This window comes from Bufo bufo, chromosome 10 (assembly GCF_905171765.1).
Source record: "Bufo bufo chromosome 10, aBufBuf1.1, whole genome shotgun sequence".
NCBI classification, from domain to species: Eukaryota; Metazoa; Chordata; class Amphibia; order Anura; family Bufonidae; genus Bufo; species Bufo bufo.
The window spans coordinates 113,447,052-113,472,926 of record NC_053398.1 but is presented as its reverse complement, the minus strand read 5'-3'; positions in this window follow the sequence as shown (position 1 = coordinate 113,472,926).

Sequence of the window (25,875 nt, the reverse complement as noted above, 5' to 3'; positions counted from 1 at the left end):
AAATCATCATTTTCCGCTAACTTGTGACAAAAAAGATAAAATTCTAGGAACTCGCTATGCCCCTCACGGACTACCTTGGGGTGTCTTCTTTCCAAAATGGGGTCACTTGTGGGGTAGTTATACTGCCCTGGCATTTTCCAGGGGCCTTAATGTGTGGTAAGTAGGTAAATGACCTGTGAAATCCTAAAGGTGCTCTTTGGAATGTGGGCCCCTTTGCCCACCTAGGCTGCAAAAAAGTGTCACACATGTGGTATTGCCGTATTCAGGAGAAGTTGGGCAATGTGTTTTGGGGTGTCTTTTTACATAAACTCATGCTGGGTGAGAGAAATATCTCGGCAAAAGACAACTTTTCCCATTTTTTATACAAAGTTGGCATTTGACCAAGATATTTATCTCACCCAGCATGGGTATATGTAAAATGACACCCCAAAACACATTGCCCAACTTCTCCTGAGTACGGCGATACCACATGTGTGACACTTTTTTGCAGCCTAGATGCGCAAAGGGGCCCACATTCATTTTATGAGGGCATTTTTAGACATTTGGATCCCAGACTTCTTCTCACGCTTTAGGGCCCCTAGAATGCCAGGGAAGTATAAATACCCCACATGTGACCCCATTTTGGAAATAAGACACCCCAAGGTATTCAATGAGGGGCATGGCGAGTTCATAGAAATTATTTTTTTTTGGCACAAGTTAGCGGAAATTGATATATATATATTTTTTCTCACAAAGTCTCCCGTTCCGCTAACTTGGGACAAAAATTTCAATCTTTCATGGACTCAATATGCCCCTCACGGAATACCTTGGGGTGTCTTCTTTCCGAAATGGGGTCACATGTGGGGTATTTATACTGCCCTGGCATTCTAGGGGCCCTAAAGCGTGAGAAGAAGTCTGGAATATAAATGTCTAAAAAAATTTACGCATTTGGATTCCCTGAGGGGTATGGTGAGTTCATGTGAGATTTTATTTTTAGTGGAATATGAGACTTTGTAAAAAAAAAAAAATAATTTCCGCTAACTTGGGCCAAAAAAATGTCTGAATGGAGCCTTACAGGGGGGTGATCAATGACAGGGGGGTGATCAATGACAGGGGGGTGATCAATGACAGGGGGGTGATCAGAGAGTCTATATGGGGTGATCACCCCCCTGTCATTGATCACCCCCCTATAAGGCTTCATTCATTCGTATGTGTTTTGCGGATCCGATCCATGCATCAGTGGATCCGTAAAAATTATACGGACATCTGAATGCAGCCTGACAGGGGGGTGATCAATGACAGGGGGGTGATCAATGACAGGGGGGTGATCAATGACAGGGGGGTGATCAGGGAGTCTATATGGGGTGATCACCCCCCTGTAAGGCTCCATTCAGATGTCCGTATGTGTTTTGCGGATCCGATCCATGCATCAGTGGATCCGTAAAAATCATACGGACATCTGAATGCAGCCTTACAGGGGGGTGATCAATGACAGGGGGGTGATCAATGACAGGGGGGTGATCAGGGAGTCTATATGGGGTGATCACCCCCCTGTAAGGCTCCATTCAGATGTCCGTACGTGTTTTGCGGATCCGATCCATGTATCAGTGGATCCGTAAAAATCATACAGACATCTGAATGCAGCCTGACAGGGGGGTGATCAATGACAGGGGGGTGATCAGGGAGTCTATATGGGGTGATCACCCCCCTGTAAGGCTCCATTCAGATGTCCGTATGTGATTTGCGGATCCGATCCATGTATCAGTGGATCCGTAAAAATCATACGGACATCTGAATGCAGCCTTACAGGGGGCTGATCAATGACAGGGGGGTGATCAGGGAGTCTATATGGGGTGATCACCTCCGTCATTGATCACTCCCCTGTAAGGCTCCATTCAGATGTCCGTACGTGTTTTGCGGATCCGATCCATGTATCAGTGGATCCGTAAAAATCATACGGACATCTGAATGCAGCCTTACAGGGGGGTGATCAATGACAGGGGGGTGATCAATGACAGGGGGGTGATCAGGGAGTCTATATGGGGTGATCACCTCCGTCATTGATCACTCCCCTGTAAGGCTCCATTCAGATGTCCGTACGTGTTTTGCGGATCCGATCCATGTATCAGTGGATCCGTAAAAATCATACGGACATCTGAATGCAGCCTTACAGGGGGGTGATCAATGACAGGGGGGTGATCAGGGAGTCTATATGGGGTGATCACCACCGTCATTGATCACGCCTTTGTAAGGCTCCATTCAGAGGTCCGTATGTGTTTTGCGGATCCGATCCATGCATCAGTGGATCCGTAAAAATCATACGGACATCTGAATGCAGCCTGACAGGGGGGTGATCAATGACAGGGGGGTGATCAATGACAGGGGGGTGATCAAGGAGTCTATATGGGGTGATCACCCCCCTGTAAGGCTCCATTCAGATGTCCGTATGTGTTTTGCGGATCCGATCCATGCATCAGTGGATCCGTAAAAATCATACGGACATCTGAATGGAGCCTTACAGGGGGGTGATCAATGACAGGGGGGTGATCAGGGAGTCTATATGGGGTGATCACCCCCCTTTAAGGCTCCATTCAGATGTCCGTATGTGTTTTGCGGATCCGATCCATGTATCAGTGGATCCGTAAAAATCATACGGACATCTGAATGCAGCCTTACAGGGTGGTGATCAATGACAGGGGGGTGATCAGGGAGTCTATATGGGGTGATCACCTCCGTCATTGATCACTCCCCTGTAAGGCTCCTTTCAGATGTCCGTACGTGTTTTGCGGATCCGATCCATGTATCAGTGGATCCGTAAAAATCATACGGACATCTGAATGCAGCCTGACAGGGGGGTGATCAATGACAGGGGGGTGATCAGGGAGTCTATATGGGGTGATCACCCCCCTGTAAGGCTCCATTCAGATGTCCGTATGTGATTTGCGGATCCGATCCATGTATCAGTGGATCCGTAAAAATCATACGGACATCTGAATGCAGCCTTACAGGGGGGTGATCAATGACAGGGGGGTGATCAGGGAGTCTATATGGGGTGATCACCTCCGTCATTGATCACTCCCCTGTAAGGCTCCATTCAGATGTCCGTACGTGTTTCGCGGATCCGATCCATGTATCAGTGGATCCGTAAAAATCATACGGACATCTGAATGCAGCCTTACAGGGGGGTGATCAATGACAGGGGGGTGATCAATGACAGGGGGGTGATCAGGGAGTCTATATGGGGTGATCACCACCGTCATTGATCACGCCCCTGTAAGGCTCCATTCAGACGTCCGTATGCGTTTTGCGGATCCGATCCATGTATCAGTGGATCCGTAAAAATCATGCGGACGTCTGAATGGAGCTTTACAGGGGGGTGATCAATGACAGGGGGGTAATCAATGACAGGGGGGTGATCAGGGAGTCTATATGGGGTGATCAGGGGTGATCAAGGGTGATCAAAGGTAAATAAGGGGTTAATAAGTGACAGGGGGGGGTGTAGTGTAGTGGTGCTTGGTGCAACATATTACTGAGCTACCTGTGTCCTCTGGTGGTCGATCCAAAGAAAGGGGACCACCAGAGGACCAGGTAGCAGGTATATTAGACGCTGTTTTCAAAACAGCTTCTAATATACCTGTTAGGGGTTAAAAAAATCACATCTCCAGCCTGCCAGCGAACGATCTCCGCTGGCAGGCTGGAGATCCACTCTCTTACCTTCCGTTCCTGTGAGCGCGCGCGCCTGTGTTCGCGCGTTCACAGGAAATCTCGGCTCACGCGAGATGACGCATATATGCGTGACTCTGCGCAAGGCTGCCACCTCCGGAACGCGAATCTGCGTTAGGCGGTCCGGAGGTGGTTAATCAGAGTATCACATAGCTGGATTCTACATTGCCCTGAATTTTGTAGGCCAAGAGCCCAATAGAAGTGTTTCAGTGTAGGTCTTATCTTTTAGAAGCCACATTGTCGCTGGTATGTAGATAGGCCTGACACACTTTTTTTTTAAATGGGCGCAAATAGTTTCTTATTTTCACATAGTAAGTATAGCAGTAATGCAGTTTACATTTATTCATATTTTCAATGTTTGCATGTGTCTTTGTGCATGAAGCAGTGTGCTGCTACTTGTAGTCCATGTTTGCTGTCTTCAGAATAGGTCATTAATGTCTAATTGGTGAAAGTCCAACACCCTGCACCCACCGATCAGCTGTTTCCTGCAATCTCTGGTGCTGGAACTCGCTCTTGAATGGAACAGGAAGCAGAGATCTATTCAAAGTGTAATGTCCATGCTGGGTTACAGCTAGTGTTGAGCGAATCGAAGTGCGTGAAGTGGACTTCGATCTGAATTTCAGGGAAAATTTGATTCATCATTAAGCCGAATTACCTTGTGCTTTGTAGTAACGAATCAAAATGGGGTAAAAAAAAATCATACTGTGTCATCCGTTTGAGTGTGAAGAGACAGCCGCCACCATCTTGATTGAAGATCCCGTGATATCCCATGCGTGGTGACTTCAACACGGGCCACTCATGATCTCGCTCTGGATCTTCAATGATGATGGCAGCGGAGGGTTCTTCGGAGGTAAGTATGATGTTATTTAGTTTTTTAAAATTATTATAGACTTAAATATTAAAGTCAGGTGCCACGGTCAGCCATGAACACTGCATCTGAGGGGTACAATGATAGGGAGTGGCGCAATGGCTGTTCCCTGTCAATGCACCAGCTACTTACAATGAAATGCAGTTTGTGACAAAGTAATTTGTCATAAAGCAATTTTTTTTGTAGAATTCGGTGGAACAGCCAAATCCAATTTTAGAGAACTTCGCTCAAAACTAGTTACTGCATCTCAGTTCTCATTCACTTCAAAGGGAGATAAGCTGCAGTAACCCAACACGGCCACTACACTTTGAACGGTGCTGTGCTTCCTGTTCGATTCATAAGTGAGTTCCAGCACCAGAGATGGCAGGAAACAGCTGATCAGTGGGTGCAGGGTGTTGGACTTTCATCATTCAGATATTAATAACCTCTCCTGAGGATAAGTCACCAATATCAGGAGCCTTTAAAACCCCTTTAAAGTTACTGCTAAGCTTTCATTTGGTATTTTCGCTAATAATAGTTAAGTCTATGAATCATATGTTTTTCTTCTGCAGTAATGAGAATATTCTGGTAAAACATCTTTCATCTCATTAAAGTATCTTGAAAAAACACATCAAGTTTTAGAAGCCATCTGTTGACAGATCTAGTAAAGATATAATAGAGCGTATTGCAGCAAAGGAAAATGGATATGCTTTATTATATTTATTTTGTGCTTGCGATAAACCACCTCAGCATTTTTATTCAGTCTCAGATTTTGTTTTGTTACTTGATGTGGAAGGGATAATGATTATAGATGAGCGAATCGAAGTTGACGAAGAGGAATTTGATCCATTTTTTTCTAAAATAGCTGCTGCACGTGTTAGGACATGGAGAAAGGAACTCTGGGAACGAGGGATCACCCACAATGCCATGCATGCAGCCAATCAGCAGTCAGCCAGCCCTTTGGTGTCACAGCCCTATAAATAGCCTCAGCCATCTTGGATTCGGCCATATTCCAGTGTACTTAATGCAGGGAGATACATCAGCAGGCGCTAGGGACAGTGCTAGGAAAGACTTTAAAACTTTTATTTTCCAGTATAGAAGTTCAGGGAAAAGATAGGGAGGAATCATTCCACAGTATTGAAGCAGAGCAGGGTTCAGTAGAGGAGTTTACAGCCTGGGTAATAGACACAATCCTATTACACCTTGCTGCACTGACTGCGGATCCAAATTGCCATTATACAGCTCTGTAATTCCAGCAAACCGTTCTTGTTATTGAGGTGCAAGTGCCATTAGCAGGGTTTATTACAAGGAAATATTTCTACATCTTATTTGCCCTTGTGCGGTGCAGTTAGATGTTCTAAAGCAGGGGTGGCCAACCTTACAGACTCAAAAGAGCCAGAAAAAAAAATCGTATGACTGTCAGGAGTCAAAAGCTACCCGTTTACACAAATATGCGTGCGCACCGCAGTATTACTGCATTTGAGTTATCAAACATTTAAAAGTGCATTTAAACCACCTTTCCTACCTGTAGTGTAGACAGTAGGGTTGAGCGAACCCAAACTGTAAAGTTCGGGTTCGTACCGAACTTTAGGATTTTTGGACCCCGGACCCGAACCCAAACTTTTCCGTAAAAGTTCGAGTTCGGGTTTGGTGTTTGGCGCTTTCTTGGTGCTTTTTGAAAGGCTGAACAGCAGCCAATCAACAAGCGGTTAACTGTCTGACATTAGAAGCCATCACAGCCATGCCTACTAATGGCATGGCTATGATTGGCCAGAGCAGCATGTGACCCAGGCTCTATATAAGCTTGAGTCACGTAGCACTGCATGTCACTCTGCTGTTACAAGTGTAGGGAGAGGATGCTGCTGGACTTGTGATTTCAGGGAGAGAATAGGAGAGAATCTAACTCAGCGATCTACAGAGAAATAGTTGTGTGGGTGCAGGGCACAATCGTTATACCCTGCCCTGAGGCCATTGACCAAAAAAAAAAGAAACTTTTATAATTCTGTTAGTTAGGTGGGTGGCGGTGGCGGCGGCCATTTTATGCAAGCTCAGTGCACCAGCACTGCATCTGAGCTTTTGGGACATTGCAAATCACAATTTTTTTGGGCAAACTTCAACATCTGGATTAGTCAGTGTGCAATTTTAGGTATAAATACACCCATCATTTTCTGGGGTTTTAAAAACACACTATTTTTTTCAAAAAACAGTATTTTCTAGATCTGCAAGTGTTAAATTCAAGTTTAATATATACAGCTTTCATATTCTGTTACCAAAAAAAGACTTTTTTGGCAATCTACAACATCTGTATTAGTCAGTGTGCAATTTAAGCTAGAAATAAACCCATCATTTTCTGTGGTTTGAAAAACATACTTTTTTTGACAAAAAAACACTATTTTCAGGCCTTGCAGCATCAGCACGTGTGAAATTACAGGCTTATATACTGCTGTCAAATTCAGTTGTTAAACAAACACTCGTTTGGGCACAAAAAAATTTGTTGGCAGCCTTTGATGCAGATGTCCTTGTGAGATACACTCTTAATACATTTGGGTTACATTCAGAGATTTTAAATACCGCCATTTGGTGCACCAATATTTACTTCAGGCCTACACTGGTTCAGGCCCTGTGAGATACCTCCTCTACATACAGGGGTTTGAATCAGGCATTTGAAATACAGCCATTTAAAATACAGCCATTTTTGGCATAGAAATATTTACTTCAGGCTTACACTGGTTCAGGCACTGTGAGATACTCCCTCTACATACAGGGGTTTGATTCAGGGATTTGAAATACAGCCATTCATTTAGGGCAAATAAATATTTAGTTCAGGTCTACACTGGTTCAGGCCCTGTGAGATACTCCCTCTACATACAGGGGTTTTATTCTGGGATTTGAAATACAGCCATTTAAAATACAGCCATTTTTTGCAAATAAATATTTAGTTCAGGCCTACACTGGTTCAGGCCCTGTGAGATACTCCCTCTACATACAGGGGTTTTATTCTGGGATTTGAAATACAGCCATTTAAAATCAGCCATTTTGGGCAAAGATATATTTACTTCAGGCTTACACTGGTTCAGACCGTGTGAGATACCCCCTCTACATACAGGGGTTTGAATCAGGCATTTGAAATACAGCCATTTTAAATACAGCCATTTTGGGCATAGAAATATTTACTTCAGGCTTACACTGGTTCAGGCACTGTGAGATACTCCCTCTACATACAGGGGTTTGATTCAGGGATTTGAAATACAGCCATTTGAAATACAGCCATTTTGGGCAAAGAAATATTTACTTCAGGCCTACACTGGTTCAGGCCCTGTGAGATACTCCCTCTACATACAGGGGTTTGATTCAGGGATTTGAAATACAGCCATTCATTTAGGGCAAAGAAATATTTAGTTCAGGTCTACACTGGTTCAGGCCCTGTGAGATACTCCATCTACATACAGGGGTTTGATTCAGGGATTTGAAATACAGCCATTTGAAATACAGCCATTTTGGGCAAAGAAATATTTACTTCAGGCTTACACTGGTTCAGACCGTGTGAGATACCCCCTCTACATATAGGGGTTTAAATCAGGCATTTGAAATACAGCCATTTGAAATACAGCCATTTTGGGCATAGAAATATTTACTTCAGGCCTACACTGGTTCAGGCCCTGTGAGATACTCCGTCTACATACAGGGGTTTGATTCAGGGATTTGAAATATAGCCTTTTGAAATACAGCCATTTTGGGCAAAAAAATATTTACTTCAGGCCTACACTGGTTCAGGCCCTGTGAGATACTCCCTCTACATACAGGGGCTTGATTCAGGGATTTGAAATACAGCCATTTTAAATACAGCCATTTATTTAGGGCAAATAAATATTTAGTTCAGGCCTACATTGGTTCAGGCCCTGTGAGATACTTCCTCTACATACAGGGGTTTGATTCTGGGATTTGAAATACAGCCATTCATTTAGGGCAAAGAAATATTTAGTTCAGGTCTACACTGGTTCAGGCCCTGTGAGATACTTTCTCTACATACAGGGGTTTGATTCATTGATTTGAAATACAGCCATTTGAAATACAGCCATTTTGGGCAAAGAAATATTTACTTCAGGCTTACACTGGTTCAGACCGTGTGAGATACTCCCTCTACATACAGGGGTTTGATTCAGGGATTTGAAATACAGCCATTCATTTAGGGCAAAGAAATATTTAGTTCAGGCCTACACTGGTTCAGGCCCTGTGAGATACTCCCTCTACATACAGGGGTTTGATTCAGGGATTTGAAATACAGCCATTTGAAATACAGCCATTTTGGGCAAATAAATATTTACTTCAGGCCTACACTGGTTCAGACCGTGTGAGATACCCCCTCTACATACAGGGGTTTAAATCAGGCATTTGAAATATTGCCTTTTGAAATACAGCCATTTTGGGCAAAAAAATATTTACTTCAGGCCTACACTGGTTCAGGCCCTGTGAGATACTCCCTCTACATACAGGGGTTTGATTCAGGGATTTGAAATACAGCCATTTAAAATACAGCCATTCATTTAGGGCAAATAAATATTTAGTTCAGGCCTACATTGGTTCAGGCCCTGTGAGATACTTCCTCTACATACAGGGGTTTGATTCAGGTATTTGAAATACAGCCATTTGAAATACAGCCATTTTGTGCAAAGAAATATTTACTTCAGGCCTACACTTATTCAGGCCCTGTGAGATACTCCCTCTACATACAGGGGTTTGATTCAGGGATTTGAAATACAGCAATTTGAAATACAGCCATTTAGGGCAAAGAAATATTTACTTCAGGCCTACACTGGTTCAGACCGTGTGAGATACCCCCTCTACATACAGAGGTTTGAATCAGGCATTTGAAATACAGCCATTTGAAATACAGCCATTTTGGGCAAAGAAATATTTACTTCAGGCCTACACTGGTTCAGGCCCTGTGAGATACTCCCTCTACATACAGGGGTTTGATTCAGGGATTTGAAAATGCAGCCATTTTGGCCAAAGAAATATTTACTTCAGGCCTACACTGGTTCAGATCGTGTGAGATACCGCCTCTACATACAGGGGTTTGATTCAGGGATTTGAAATACAGCCATTTGAAATACAGCCATTTTGGTCCAAATTTGTTTTTATTCAGCCCTACACTGGTTCAGACCGTGTGAGATACACCCTTTACATACTGTCGTTCTATTCTACTATTAATTAGGCTGGGTTCACACGAGCGTGTCCGGATTAGGTCCGGATGCGTCCCGGTGTATTGCGGCAAACCCGCGCAAGTAGGAACGCAATTGCAGTCAGTTTTGACTGCGATTGCGTTCCGATGTTCAGTTTTTATCGGGCGGGTGCAATGTGTTTTGCACGCGCGTGATAAAAAACCGACTGTGGTACCCAGACCCGAACTTCTTCACAGAAGTTCAGGTTTGGGTTAGGTGTTGTGTAGATGTTATTATTTTCCCTTATAACATGGTTATAAGGGAAAATAATAGCATTATGAAAACAGAATGTTTAGTAGGTGATCAATTGAGGGTTAAAAAAAAAAAAAAAAATTAACTCACCTTCTCCTCTTGATCGCGTAGTTGCCGGTCTCTTCTTTACTTCTTTAATGATGAGCTGTGGGCTAAAGGACCTGTGGTGACGTCAGATCACATGCTCCAATCACATGGTCCATCACGGTGATGGACCATGTGATTGGAGCATGTGATCTGACGTCACCACAGGTCCTTTAGCCCACAGCTCATCATTAAAGAAGTAAAGAAGAGACCGTCAACTACGCGATCAAGAGGAGAAGGTGAGTAAATTATTTATATTTTTTTAACCCTCAATTGATCACCTACTAAGCATTCTGTTTTCAGAATGCTATTATTTTCCCTTATAACCATGTTATAAGGGAAAATAATACAGTGAATAGACTGTCACCTAGCAACCATGCGTGAAAATCGCACCGCATCTGCACTTGCTTGCGGATGCTTGCGATTTTCACGCAACCCCATTCACTTCTATGGGGCCTGCGTTGCGTGAAAAACGCAGAATATAGAGCATGCTGCGATTTTCACACAACGCACAAGTGATGCGTGAAAATCACCGCTCATTTGAACAGCCCCATTGAAATAAATGGGTCGGGATTCAGTGCGGGTGCAATACATTCACCTACCGCATTGCACCAGCGCAGAAATCTCGCCCGTGTGAACGCAGCCTTAAACACCCATTTAGGGCAAGATCCTAAATTCAAAAAATATGAGGAGAGCGTCAAATAAGGGACGTGGCCCAGGTCGTGGTGCTGCTGGTGGAGCTCCTGTTGCAGGGACAGGACGTGGTCGATCTGTGCCAGCTACACGCACAAGTGAAACCCCTTCCTCTAGTGCGAGTAGGCAACAAAACCTGCATCGGTATTTGGTCGGGCCTAATGCTGCTCTACGAATGGTGAGGCCTGAACAAGTACAGGCGATAGTAGATTGGGTTGCTGACAGTGGATCCAGTTCCTTCACATTGTCTCCCACCCAGTCTCCTGCTGAAAGACCAAAGTTGGCACCTGCAGCCGATGTCCATCAGTCTTTCACCTCACCCCCTTGCAAATCAGCCAAGCAGTCTGAGCCCCAAGTCATGCAGCAGTCTCTTCTGCTTTTTGATGACTCTGTTAGCAGGGTTTCCCAGGGCCATCACCTATCCCTGCCCCAGAAATGCAAGAGATTAAGTGCACCGATGCCCAACCACTTATCTTTCAAGAGGAGTACATGGGAGGACCATCGCAGCACGTCTCGGATGATGACGAAACACAGGTGCCAACTGCTGGGGCTTTCGAAATTGTGCAGACCAACAAGGAAGGCAGGGGTGAAGACTGGGTGGAAGATGATGTGGAGGACGATGAGGTCCTCGACCCCACATGGAATCAAGGTCATGCGAGTGACCTATGTAGTTCGTAGGAAGAGGCGGTGGTCGCACAGAGCCACCAGCACAGCAGAAGAGGGAGCAGGGTGCAAAAGCGGAGCGGCCGTCCTCTAGACAGTACGCCTCCTACTGCCCACTGCAGCAAGGGACCGAGCACACCAAAGCCAGCTCCAAGGAGTTCCCTGACGTGGCAGTTCTTCAGACAATGTGCTGACGACAGGACACGAGTGGTTTGCACGCTGTGCAATCAGAGCCTGAAGCGAGGCATACAGTAGGTGTTTGTGATATTGTGCTTTTAGCACGACAGCGTCGCGCTGATACTCGGCGACATGGTGCCGAGATCTCGCACTCACTGGAATAGTGACAGCACATCCCAGCAAGCGCGTCATAGAAGCGACGGGAGATCCGACTTGGATTCCCGCCAATTCTACACGTGTGCGGCGTTTGTTATGAATCCTGAGGGGGAAGTCCCCGCCGGATTTTAAATAAAAATCCGGCATGGGTCCCCCCCTCAGGAGCATACCGGGCCCTTAGGTCTGTTATGGGTTGTAAGGAGAGCCCCCCCTACGCCGAAAAAAATGGCGTAGGGGGTCCCCCTACAATCCATACCAGACCCGTATCCAAAGCACGCTACCCGGCCAGCCAGGAAGGGAGTGGGGACGAGCGAGCGCCCCCCCCCCCTCCTGAGCCGTACCAGGCTGCATGCCCTCAACATGGGGGGGTTGGGTGCTCTGGGGCAGGGGGCGCACTGCGGCCCCCCCACCTCAGAGCACCCTGTCCCCATGTTGATGAGGACAGGGCCCCTTCCCGACTAACCTGGCCGTTGGTTGTCGGGGTATGCGGGCGGGAGGCTTATCGGAATCTGGGAGCCCCCTTTAATAAGGGGGCCCCCAGATACCGGCCCCCCACCCTAAGTGAATGAGTATGGGGTACATCGTACCCCTACCCATTCACCTGCAAGAAAAGTGGTAAAAACACAAATAAACCACACAGTGTATTAAAATATTTTATTTTTCTGCTCCGGAGGCCGCCCCCTGTCTTCTTTATTAGCTCTTTTACCAGGGGGGGCTCTTCTTCTTCCGCTATCCCGACGGGTCTTCTCCGCTATCCGGGGGGTCTTCTCAACTCTCCGGGGTTCTCCTTCTGTCTTCGCCGCTCTCCGTTGTTGACTCGGCGCACCCCGGTTCTTCGTCTCGCTAAATTTTTATTTAAATCCGAGATCTCGCGAGACGAAGAACCGGGGTGCGCCGAGTCACAACGGAGAGCGGCGAAGACAGAAGGAGAACCCCGGAGAGTTGAGAAGACCCCCCGGGATAGCGGAGAAGACCCGTCGGGATAGCGGAAGAAGAAGAGCCCCCCCTGGTAAAAGAGCTAATAAAGAAGACAGGGGGCGGCCTCCGGAGCAGAAAAATAAAATATTTTAATACACTGTGTGGTTTATTTGTGTTTTTACCACTTTTCTTGCAGGTGAATGGGTAGGGGTACGATGTACCCCATACTCATTCACTTAGGGTGGGGGGCCGGTATCTGGGGGCCCACTTATTAAAGGGGGCTCCCAGATTCCGATTAAGCCTCCCGCCCGCATACCCCGACAACCAACGGCCAGGGTTGTCGGGAAGGGGCCCTGTCCTCATCAACATGGGGACAGGGTGCTCTGAGGTGGGGGGGCCGCAGTGCGCCCCCTGCCCCAGAGCACCCAACCCCCCCATGTTAAGGGCATGCAGCCTGGTACGGCTCAGGAGGGGGGGGGGGGGGCGCTCGCTCGTCCCCACTCCCTTCCTGGCTGGCCGGGGGTAGCGTGCTTTGGATACGGGTCTGGTATGGATTGTAGGGGGACCCCCCTACGCCGTTTTTTTCGGCGTAGGGGGGGCTCTCCTTACAACCCATAACAGACCTAAGGGCCCGGTATGCTCCTGAGGGGGGGACCCATGCCGGATTTTTATTTAAAATCCGGCGGGGACTTCCCCCTCAGGATTCATAACAAACGCCGCACACGTGTAGAATTGGCGGGAATCCAAGTCGGATCTCCCGTCGCTTCTATGACGGCTCTGTCTCCATCGCGGCAAGCCAGCTCGGCGCTGGCTCCCGCGATGGGCCTCGTAGGTGCTCAATCTCGCCGAGAAAGAGAGCGAGATTGACACAAAATCGGGTTCACCTACTGTACACGTTCTCAACCTGAGCACAACCTGCATGACCAGGCATTTAAGTGCAAAGCACGAGCTGCAGTGGAGTAGACACCTCAAAAACCAAGAAAGGTCTCTGGCTCCTCCTGCTTCCTCTTCTGCTGCAGACGCGGCCTCTTCATCCACCTCTGGAGTGACAGTGCCACCTGCCACCCTGCAAACAGAGGATATGCCAGCAACACCAACACCTGGGTCACCAAGCATCTCCACAATATCCCACGGAAGCGTTCAGCTGTCCATCTTCCCAAACGCTGGAGAGGAAGAGGAAGTACCCCCCTACCCACCCGTGATCCCTAGCCCTGAATGCCAGAATTTCTAAATTATTGGCCTTTGAAATGCTGTCATTCCGTCTGGTGGAGACGGATAGTTTTAAAGGCCTTATGGCGGTGGTTCTCCAACAGTACGTCGTGCCCAGCCGCCACTACTTTTCAAGGTGAGCCATCCCTTCCCTGCACAACAAAGTAGGGGACAAAATCAGGTGTGCACTGCGCAACGCCATCTGTGGCAAGGTGCATCTGACTACGGATACGTGGACCAGTAAGCACGGTCAGGGCCATTATATCTCCATAACAGCACACTGGGTAAATGCAGTGGCGGCTGGGCCTGAGGCTGATAGCAGTTTTGCGCATGTCCTTCCACCACCAAGGATTGCAGAGCGCTTCAGTTTGCCTCCTGTTGCTTCCTCCTCCTACTCTGCTTCCTTATCCTCTACCAGCTCCTCATCCGGTCAGCGTAACACCTTCACCACCAACTTCAGCACAGCCAGGGGTAAGCGACAGCATGCAGTTTTAAAACTTATCTGTTTGGGGGACAAACCCCACACTGCGCAGGAGCTGTGGATGGGCCTTGAACAACAGACCTTATGAGTGGTTTGTGCCAGTCAGCCTCAAGCCCGGCCTGGTGGTGTGCGATAATGGGCGAAATCTCGGAGCAGCTCTGGGACTAGCCGGTTTGATGCACATCCCTTGCCTGGCGCATGTGCTGAATTTGGTGGTGCAGCGATTCCTTAAAAATTACCCCGATATGTCAGAGCTGCTGCATAAAGTGCGGGCCGTCTGTGCGTGCTTTTGGCATTCTCACCCTGCTGCTGCTCGCCTGTCAGCGCTCCAGCGTAACTTCGGCCTTCCCGCTTACCGCCTCATATATGACGTGCCCACTAGGTGGAACTCTACCTTGCACATGCTGGCCAGACTGTGCAAGCAGCAGCAGGTGATAGTGGAGTTTCAGCTGCAGCAACCACGGGTGAGTCGCTCGGCGGAACAGCACCACTTTACCACCAATGACTGGGCCTCCATGCGAGACCTGTGTTCTTTCTTGCGCTGTTGTGAGTACTCCACCAACATGGCCAGTGTCGATAACGCCGTTCTCAGCGTTACTATCCCACTTCTATGCCTCCTTGAAAAAAACGCTCCTGGAGATGATGGAAGAGGATGTGGCACAGGAGGAGGAGGAGGAGGAAGAGGGATCATTTTGTAGGGTTTCCGGACAGTCATTCCCAAGTGACTCCGAGGGTGGGTTCCTGCACCCACAAACCCAAGGTACACAATTGTCCAGCCAGGCCACAGTTCTGGAGGATGAGGAGGTGGAGGATGAGGAGATGGAGGAGGAGGAACCATGTTTACAGCAGGGTGGCACCCAGACCAGCTCCTGGCCATCACTGGTGCGTGGATGGGGGGATACAGAGGACACAGACGATACACCTCCCACAGAGGACAGCTTTTCGTTGCCTCTGGGCAGCCTGGCACACATGAGCGATTACATGCTGCAGTGTCTCCGCAACGACTGCCGAGTTGCCCACATTCTAACTTGTGCTGATTACTGGGTGGCCATGCTGCTGGATCCCCGTTACAAGGACAACGTACCGTCCTCAATTCCCTCACTGGAGCGTGATCGTAAGATGCGCGAGTACAAGCGCACGCTGGTAGACGCGCTGCTGGTGGCATTCCCACCTGACAGCGGGGGCACAGTGGAAGCACAAGGCGAAGTCAGAGGACAAGGAAGAGGTCGCCAACGCAGCTGGGGCACCGCCAGCACCTCAGAAGGCAGGGTTAGCATGGCCGAAATGTGGAAAAGGTTTGTCAGCACGCCACAACAACCAGCACCATCAGCTGATATGGAACGTCTTAGCAGGAGGCAGCATTTCACCTGGTGGTGCAGTATGTGTGCACACGTCTACACGTACTGAATGACGGGTCTGCCCCCTTCAACTTCTGAGTCTCCAAATTGGGCACATGGCCTGAGCTGAGGTGCTGGCCTGCCCTGCAGCCAGTGTATTATCTGAACGTGTGTTTAGCACGGCAGGGGGCGTCATCACAGACAAGCGCAGCTGCCTGTCCACAGCCAATGTGGACAAGCTCACGTTCATTAAAATGAACCAGGCATGGATCCCTCAGGACTTGTCCGTACCTTGTGCAGAATAGACATGTATACCGGCACTAAGCAGCCATTGTTATACTGCAGCGCAATTGCTCATGTTTGCATTTTGGATATTTCACACTCTTTTGGAGTGTACCTTAATTTTACAAAATTAAATTAAAACCAAAAACCTGTGTTGGCTATATCGTCCTCCTCCACCGGCGCTTCCACCTACACCGCCACAACAACCGCCTCCTCAACCTCCTACTCCATATGGACCTGGTCCTCCTAGATCAAGATTATAATTTTTTATTTTTACATATTTTATGTTATTTTAAGTCATTTCCCTATCCACATTTGTTTGCAGAGCACTTGCCATGCTCTTAACCACATTTTGATGGCATTTGAAGCCCTCTAGCCCTTTCCATGACATTTTTACAGCCATTTTAGTACTCAAAATTTCGGGTCCCCATTGACTTCATGGGGTTCGGGTTCGGGGTCAAGTTTGGTTCCGAAGTCTTATTTTTTTCGAAGTTCGGCCCGAACCCGTCGAACCCGAACATCCAGCTGTCAAATCCGAACATCCAGGTGTCCGCTCAACTCTAGTAGACAGCTTTAGTGAGACTTCTGGCAATCTTTGTTTTTCACTATGTTTTTCAAGATTTCTCACATGACACCCCATGCTCAGATGACCGCCCCATGCTCAGATTACCGCCCCATGCTCAGATGACCACCCATGATCAGATGACCGCCATGCTCAGATGACCGCCCCATGCTCAGATGACCGCCCCATGCTCAGATGACCGCACCATGCTCAGATGACCGCACCATGCTCAGATGACTGCCCTATACTCAGATGACTGCCCCATGCTGAGATGACCGTCCTATACTCAGATGACCGCCCCATGCTCAAATGACCACCCCATGCTCAGATGACCGCCCCATGCTTAGATGACCGCCTTATCCTCAGATGACCGCCTTATCCTCAGATGACCACCCATATGCTCAGATGACACCCCATGCTTAGATGGCTGCTCATGCTTAGACGACCGCCCATATGCTCAAACATACTTGGTGTGATGGGCAGTGGCACCTTTAAAAAAAAGACAGAGCAGTAGTGGCAGAGAGACTGAGGCCAGCAGCAGTCATTTCAGTCAGATTACAGCCAAAGCTGCAGAGTGGCTGTAATCAGACTAAAATGGCTGCTGCTGGCCTCAGTGAGTCTCTCAGCCACTGCTGCCCTGATTGAGTGCCCACTGCCCTGCCCTGATGTCCACCATTAACATTCATTAAAATTTACTATGGAGCTGGAAGCAGGTCCTCCTTGCTTGCTGCGCCACTTCTTGCCGCCCCCATAGACCCAGCCTGCGGTCTGATGAATCTGGCTGTTGGGCTGGCACTGAGAAGACTAGAAAGCGGACATTAGGTCACGCACAAACACACTCACAGATAGGGGTGTGAGGCCGTGGGCGGCTGGTGACGGGGATAAGCACTGCAGCTTCGCCTTCTCTGCCGGAGGAGGCGGAGGCTGCAGTGGAGTGACTGAGTCACATGCCCGCTCTCGCGCTCTGAGTCCTCTCCACTCTTCCGCCTCGTTTCAGCCTTTCACCGCTTCACATACGCGCTGCAAAGAAGGAGACCTAATCGCTGGCCGCACTGCCTCCCCTGCGAGCCGCAAATGAAAGCGCAAGGAGCCGCATGCGGCTCGTAGCCGCAGGTTGCCACCCCTGTTCTAAAGCATTGTTTGGCTTGTATTAGTGGGGGAAAAAAGAGCTTATTAGCCGTTGTGTGGTGAAGTGAGAAAATTACAGCCCTTTTTGGCATGTATTAGTGGCAAAAAATATATATTATTTGCCATTCAGTGGTGCAGTTAAATGTTCTAAAGCCCTTTTTGGGGTGTATCAGTGGCACAAAAAAAAGTATTTGCCGTGTGTGGTGAGTGAGAAATTACAGCCTTTTTGGAGTGTATTAATGGCAAAAAATATATATTTGCCGTTCAGCGGTAGCAGTTATATGTTCTATAGCCCTTTTTTGGCATGTATTAGTGGCAAAAAATATATATTATTTGCCGTTCAGTGGTGCAGTTATAAGTTCTGAAGCCTTTTGTGGCATGTATAAGTGAAAAAAAATAAGGGCATATTTGCCGTTCAGCGGTGCAGTTATATTTTCTAAAGCCTTTTTTGGCGTGTATTAGTAGCACAAAAAAAAGTATTTGTCGTTATCTAGTGAATAGTGTTGAGCGAGCACCAAAGTGCTTGTGTGATCGAGTAGAATACTTCGGGATGTTCGGGTGTCACCAGAGCACAATGGAAGTCAATGGAAGAACCCCAGGCTCTTCCATTGACTTTGAAGAGTGGAGGGTGTTTGGCTTAGGAGTCCCTGCTCTGACTCCATATATAGCTATGTCCATATAAGGAGTCAGTGCTTGGGGACACCCCAGTGTATTTAAATCTAATTTAGCCTGTATTTCAGAAAAGTTTCTGCCAGGATTCAAACTCACAACCTTCTGTATTAGAGGCAAAGCACTCAATCACTCAGCTATAATAGCTGCATAGCCAGTTACTAAAAAAAAAAAAAAAAATGAGACTTCTACTGTACTGTACTTCTACTGAGACCTATACAGTAGAAGTCTCATATTTCTTCTTTCTTTTTTTTTTAAGTGACTGGCTATGCAGCAGTATAGTTTAGTGGTTAAAGTTATGGGCTGTGATACAGAAGCTGTGAGTTCAAACTTTTTCAGAGGCTAAACTTAATTTAAACATATATATATATATATATATATATATATATATATATATATGTGTTTTTAGCCATAATATATTTACACATATTATTATATATTTAGAATATATTTAGAATATATAATATATTATATATATATTATATTACATATATATAAATATATTATGGCTAAAACATCAGTAGTAGTTTCCCACATATTATGCATTCATATATATCAGAAGTATGAATATATATTTATATATATATATATATATATATATTTATAAATATTTAATTTTTTTTATTGTAATTACACATTTATTTTGTGCTATACATTTTTTACTATTACAAAAAAAAATAATATATATATATAAATCTAATTTAACCTCTATTTCTGAAAAAGTTTGTGATAGGATTTGAACTCACAGTTTTCGCGCTAGATCTTCAATCAAGATGTCGGCGTCCAGCTCTTTGCAATCAAATGGATGAGGGCAAGTATGATTTTATAATTTTTATTTTATTTTACACTGTAATATTGTTGTCAGATACGGCGATCAGCTATGAATGCGGCATCTGAACGGTAAAATGACGGGGGGAGGTGCAATCGCCGCTCCCTATCATTGCACCCACTACAAAAAAAGAAATGTGTTTTGTTATAATTTGTCACAAAGCAAATTTTTTTGTTAAATTGGCGAAGCAGCCAAATTGAATTTTTCAATACTTCGCTCATCTCTCAATATGATTATTATTATCAATTCTGGCACCAATATGGGAGTTCCGTGTGCTAGAAAATAAAATCTACACCTATACACAAGAGAGCTGGCGTAGATTTCAGGTATAATGTGCACCAGGAGAAAACCAAAGGGGAAAGTCGTCAGAGTTTGAGTAAGTAGCCAATGTATACATGTGCGATCCTTGCTGTCCTCTCTAGTATAGCACATGTCATACGTTATCCTCCCTAGTATAGCACCTGTGATACGTTATTCTCTGTAGGATTGTGTATTTGGCTACATTTTACTTTCTTGTCTTTTTATTACAAGTTGATGAGGTCAAGAATCGTTGGCGTAGCTGCAGGGACCAGTTCTGCAAAGAGATGCAGCACCAGGGGCGGAGTGGTTCCGGGCCCCCAAAGAAAAGGCTGTATATGTTCAAGGAACAACTGATCTTCCTCCGTGAGGTCATGGAGCTGCGTCCGTAAGTTAATTCTAGACACCGACCACTACATGTTTATTCATACTCACTGTATGTAGACTATATAGGTAATGTGATTGGTAACAATTGGTAAATTAGAAATATCATAGTTGCCAATAGCAAACATTCCGATTCCTCCTTTCATTTGCAAAAGTAGTTGAACAACATGACAAGTGGATTAGGATTTGTTGTGATGGGCAGCTATGACACTTCTAATTTCCCCAATGTTGCTAAATGACCCCATATGAAATATGTTGGTTAGTTCATGTAATACTATGTGCAAAATGTATTTTGCTGATTATAGTAATATGTGAAGTGAATATTTATAATACAAAATAGTGCTCATATAGTAATGTCCATTTTTTTTTTTTTTTTCTAAGAGCGGAGGACAACCTAGAGGAGGAAGGGGATGAGTCGGCTCTGCAGCAATCAAGTCCCTGCACGGCAGCATCTGGTGGTCCTGCCGCTTCTGGGGGATTCTCCCCCCCCCCCCTTGGCTCTACCCAGCCGGGCCAGACGACGGGCCATGCCTCCTGCCGAATCTCTCATAAATACCCAGGTTCTGGAGTATTTATCTAGAGCCTGGCAGGAGGAACATTTAGATCCTCAATTTCCCAGGGTTCACAGGGTCCCCCATAGTTCCCTCCTCCAAGGGATCATTATTGGCCACCTATTCGGCCATATGGGCCACAATATCAGGGGGAATCTTCATATTGGCAAGGTTTTTATTACATCAGAATGAGGCCAACTACAACTTTATTAATCATGATGGAAAAACATGCATACATTTTGGGTGAAATTTTACACTTTCAATGAATTAGGTATTAGTACATATTTCACATACCCTGTTCGAAACAATATATGTAAGCAAAATCTGTAAGCTCGCAACCCACGTCAAGGGTCCTCATTATCTTGCGAGTCCCTAACTAAAAAATACAAAACATAACAAAAAAAATAACCATCCAGGTTAAAAAAAAATAACTGCCAAACACAACCTTCCATGAGTGAAGTACTACTGCTGAAAAGGGAAAGAACCAAAAGTGGACATAAAATATTCTGAAAATAAGTCCCTTACTCTCAGTCCAGCCGATCCTGATCTTCCAAGTTGGAAAGTGTCTCTTCCGGAATATAGACTTGCGCGTCTTCATCAGGTGTTGACTCATAGGTACGTAGTTGTGCAGCACTACACACGCTTTGATAACCACATTGACATTTTCTGGGGCCAGCTGTATGGCTGAAAGAAAAACCCACCATTTACTAGAAAAAATCCCAAAGGCGCACTCTACAAACATTCTGGCCCTACTTAACTGATAATTAAAAGTGCGCCTCTTTTCATCCAAACCTCGCCTAGGAAAGGGATGCATGAGGTGGGTAGAAAGGGCAAAACCCTAGTCCCCTAAAACCACATAAGCGCAGGTGGACTAGAGGATCCAGGAAGGTTTGCTGGCTGTGGTACGTCCAGTTGGTTGGACTGAAGCCACCGACCCATTCTGGAAGCCCTGAAGATGCGAGCATCTTTAGTACTTCCATAGGACCCAATATCTACAATTATAAACCTGTAGTTTGTGTCAGCCAAGGCCAACAATACTACAAAGAAAAACTGTTTATAATTATAGAATTGGGACCCTGAGTTCAGTGGCTTCTTAACCCGTATGTGCTTCCCGTCAAGGGCACCAATGCAATTTGGGAATAAAACGGATGCCAGACGCAAACAAAATTGTGCGATTATCACTGAACACACCCTGAACGCATCCTGACCTAAACCGTCATGCTCTTGTGCAAGAGGCCTAAGAGTTGCTTTCTATTCCTTCCTTTTTCTCTTTTGTCATTTACAGAAAAGACAAAGGGAAAGTATGAGACCAAAATTATACTGAAATTATCTCTTTTCATTGGGGAAGGGGGTTAATTAGGATTAAACGGGTAAAAAAAATTGCTGATTTCTCATTACAGTAATATAGCACGGTACCCTTGTGAGCTGCAGTAGTTGTAACTGGTAGTGAAAGGTTGACACTGGACCTTCATGGACCCCTTCACTCTAATGCTATGGACATCATGTTATTACATTACAAGAAGCAGTTCCTCTTCCACAGTGTCTTCCACCTGTTTACCAGCAGAAACATAGCATTGCCACCTTTATTATATGCAATCTCTCACAAGCTCTTACTCTCTTAAGAGCAATCAATATGAAGCTTCTGACGAGACTTCACCATTTACTTAATTGCAAGAACAGGACTTGATCTCTTTAGCACAAAGAAGGGAAAGATTAGTCAAAGATTTTATTTCGAAAACATTTCCTTGCTTTGTCTTGATGAGATTTGCCTTGGCATTAAATATGCAACTATTTTCAACTACTGTATAAAAATAAAGATAATGTCGCACTAAAATAAGGTGGGGATCCAACAGAGGTGCACCCTCTAACAGACAACACCCAGTCTGAAAAAAGTGAATAGTATAAGAAATGGAAGTGGGGCACACTCTAAAAGCATAGGGATCTTTAATTATATATAAACACTATTAATAACAGTCAATAAAAATTATACAATGCTGATATTTCATTGTATAATTTTTATTGACTGTTATTAATAGTGTTTATATATAATTAAAGATCCCTATGCTTTTAGAGTGTGCCCCACTTCCATTTCTTATATTTTCAACTACTAGAAGCAGATATTTTGTCACAACAACAAGCTAACAAACTACCCTTATTTGAGTTGTGGATTAAATCCTGGAATAGGGTAAAGGAATTATGGTTCCAGATGGGACCACATTCAGATACGCTGCTATGGGACAATATTCATCTAAGGGAATTAATTAATTAATCAATAGAACAAAAAGTCTGGTGGAAATATGGAATTTTTAAACTGGGCCAGACATGGAAAGAGAGAGATATAATTACTTATCAAGACCTTAAGAATGAATATTTATCCGGAAATAGAGATTTGAGTTTTTTTTATTATCAATTAAAACAAGCTGTACGAGCAGAGATAAAAAAAGGAACGCAAATTGTCCCCCTCCCACTACCCTTAGCTAATATCACCAAGCTAGTTGCAGGGAAGAAATTGGTTTCCAGGATATATGGAGGCCTACTTCATCAGAAGACCAAAAAAAAAGAGCCGTTACTACTTTAAATCATAGATGGCAAGAGGTACTTAATTCGCAACGGTTAGAATTTTGGGAAAAGTCTATACGGTCCAAAAATAGTGTGTCAAATATATATTTTTTATAGAATTATGCAATTTAACATACTATATCGTCTATACTACTCCCCCAAGATATTAATGAAATGTTATAAAACCAAACAATTTAATTGTAAAAAATGTGGGGAAGAGGGAGTAGACGATGTCCATATACTTTGGACATGTATAAAAACTTGAGGTTTGCGTTTTGGGAGTGATGGACAAAATAGATATTGTTCAAGATCGAGAAGTAGTAGCCAAACTTCTATTTTTTGCAAGAAAATGTATTGTAGCACATTGGGGAGCCAGAACAATACCAACAGTTAATGAATGGGAGAATTTGACTAGACTCTCGCTTGTTAGAGAGGAATTTCACTTGGTATCAATTAAGAAAAAATATACATTTGCTAAAAAATGGCAGACATGGCTGAAATAGCGGGCTTGGCTGGTGGTGGACTCGGGGGGTGGGGGGGTTGGATACGCGGTGGGTGTGGGCAGTAGGAGGAGTGGGAGAAGCAAGGATGAATATTATTATTTCCCCCACCTCCTCCTGGAGAGGACCAAGCAACAGGGAAGGCACAATGGGTCATGTAACTGTGTATTGACATTTACTATTTATACTGTAATGAATAAGAAAATGGGAAAAAGATTGTTTTTGATGTATCTGTATTTCATATAATTAATAAAGATTAATACTAAATTAAAAAAAAATATGCAACTATTCTAGAGAAGAGATGTCTAAATGTTGCCTTACTCGATGTACTGTATTACTATTGTGACTGAACTACAAGGTCCTGTTAGTTTATCTTATCCCAATTTGACCCATGTCTACTGACCTGATCCTGGTCTGATCCTGACTCTGACTGAATTCTACTTATCCCGACTTGTTCCTATGAGCTACCACCATATGTTTACTATGAATCTTTCTGTGTCTAGCCTGTTATTTTTAGAGATTACATTTGCAGGGGTGATGCTATAAGGTATACTGAGATAGCATCCTCAGTATCATAAATGGCACATGGTAAGTGAAACCCTAACCCAGGTTTTGTATTGTGGCCAAGAAAATTCTGACTATGCCTCTGTACTTATATGTGACATAGTAACATAGTTTGTAAGGCTGAAAAAATTAATTTGTCCATCCAGTTCAGACTTTAATCCTGCAAGTTGATCCAGAGGAAGGTAAAAAAAACTGTGAGATAGAAGCCAATTTTCTTCATTTTAGGGGGAAAAAAATCCTTCTTATCTCCAATCAGGCAATCAGAATAACTCCCTGGATCAACGACCCTTCTCCAGAAATCTAGTAACTAAAACCTGTAATATTATTTCCTTCCAGAAATACATCCAGGCCCCTCTTGAACTCTTTTAGTGAACTCACCATCACCACCTCCTCAGGCAGAGAGCTCCATAGTCTCACTGCTCTTACCGTAAAGAATCATTTTCTATGATTGTGTACAAACCTTCTTTCCTCCAGACGCAGAGGATGTCCTCTCGTCACAGTCACAGTCCTGGGGATAAATAGATGATGGGAGAGATCTCTGTACTGACCCCTGATATATTTATGCATCCTTATTAGATCTCCCCTTAGTCATTTTTCTAAACTGTATATATGACTTCCAAATGTCACAAACCTTTATTCTATGGATTCATGTGAAATCTACCAAAAACAAACAAACAGACATCTGTGTGGAATGGGAGGGCTGTAAGGGTTCATAATTCTTGTAATGGCAGTCTATTGTAACTCCATAAAACTTGGTTATACAGAGCATGTGAAAAATGGTTTCAAGTGTCAGTCTTGCCTTGCACCTCAGAAGGCAAATATTTGGATCATCATCCCAACAAGATGACTGTAGAGATTGGACAAACTTTATTCAAAGTTCTAGCATTATTTAAAAAATATTTGTGGCTCCAACCTTGTCAATGTCTTTTTTTCCCCCATACCAAACCATTGTGGTTAAGTTAAAGCTTAATTAGCAAAACACATAGGGAAAATAGGAAAAACAGAATAAGCTACTGCCAGACAGCTCTGGAGGTATCTACCATGAGAACAAAGCTTAAACAAAGTTGAAATCCAATATACCCGATCCTTTTTGGGATACCCACCTACACATTAGATGGTTAACTGGGTCTGTAGGCTCAACTAACTTTAAAGTAATGTGAATGGCCAGCTTTAGGTGCCCAAATTTAAAGTGATCTGTCTTGGGGAGAGATGTTCTTTTGTTACTATGGGGGAGATTTAATAAGGAGAGCCACTAAGTATGTTGCATCAGAATTATGGCATAAAATGCACCAAAAAGAATGGCGTTTTGATTTGCACCAAATATATCCACTGTTTTCTCAAGAATTTTCACCATAAAGAACGCGTCACGCCAGAAATAAGTTATAAATGTCAAAGTGGGCGGGGCCATCAAGCCGGTGCATATTACGCCTCATTTATCATTCTCTTATGGGCAGAAATGGCTCAAATTGTTGCAGACAATTAAGCCAGCTTATGTGGTGGTGGTTTGTGTGTAATCTTTATAGAATAAAGATGTGACTTTTTCTCAAAAAGTCGCATTTTTGAAAAGTTAAACCATCTCCTAGTGGGAACAAGTGATAGGTAAGTATTAAAACTGGATGCGACTATTTTTTCTAATATGAGCTAAACAACAGGGTTTTGTCAGTAAAGTGATATCCAACAAAAACAAAACAATAACAAAAACGTCCCAAGTGTGAAACAAAAGTCGCCATTTAACAGTAGAAATGTGGCAAAAGTCGCAATTACGTCTCAAAAGTCTCAAGTGTAGTCTGGCAGGGGGGTGGCTGAAAT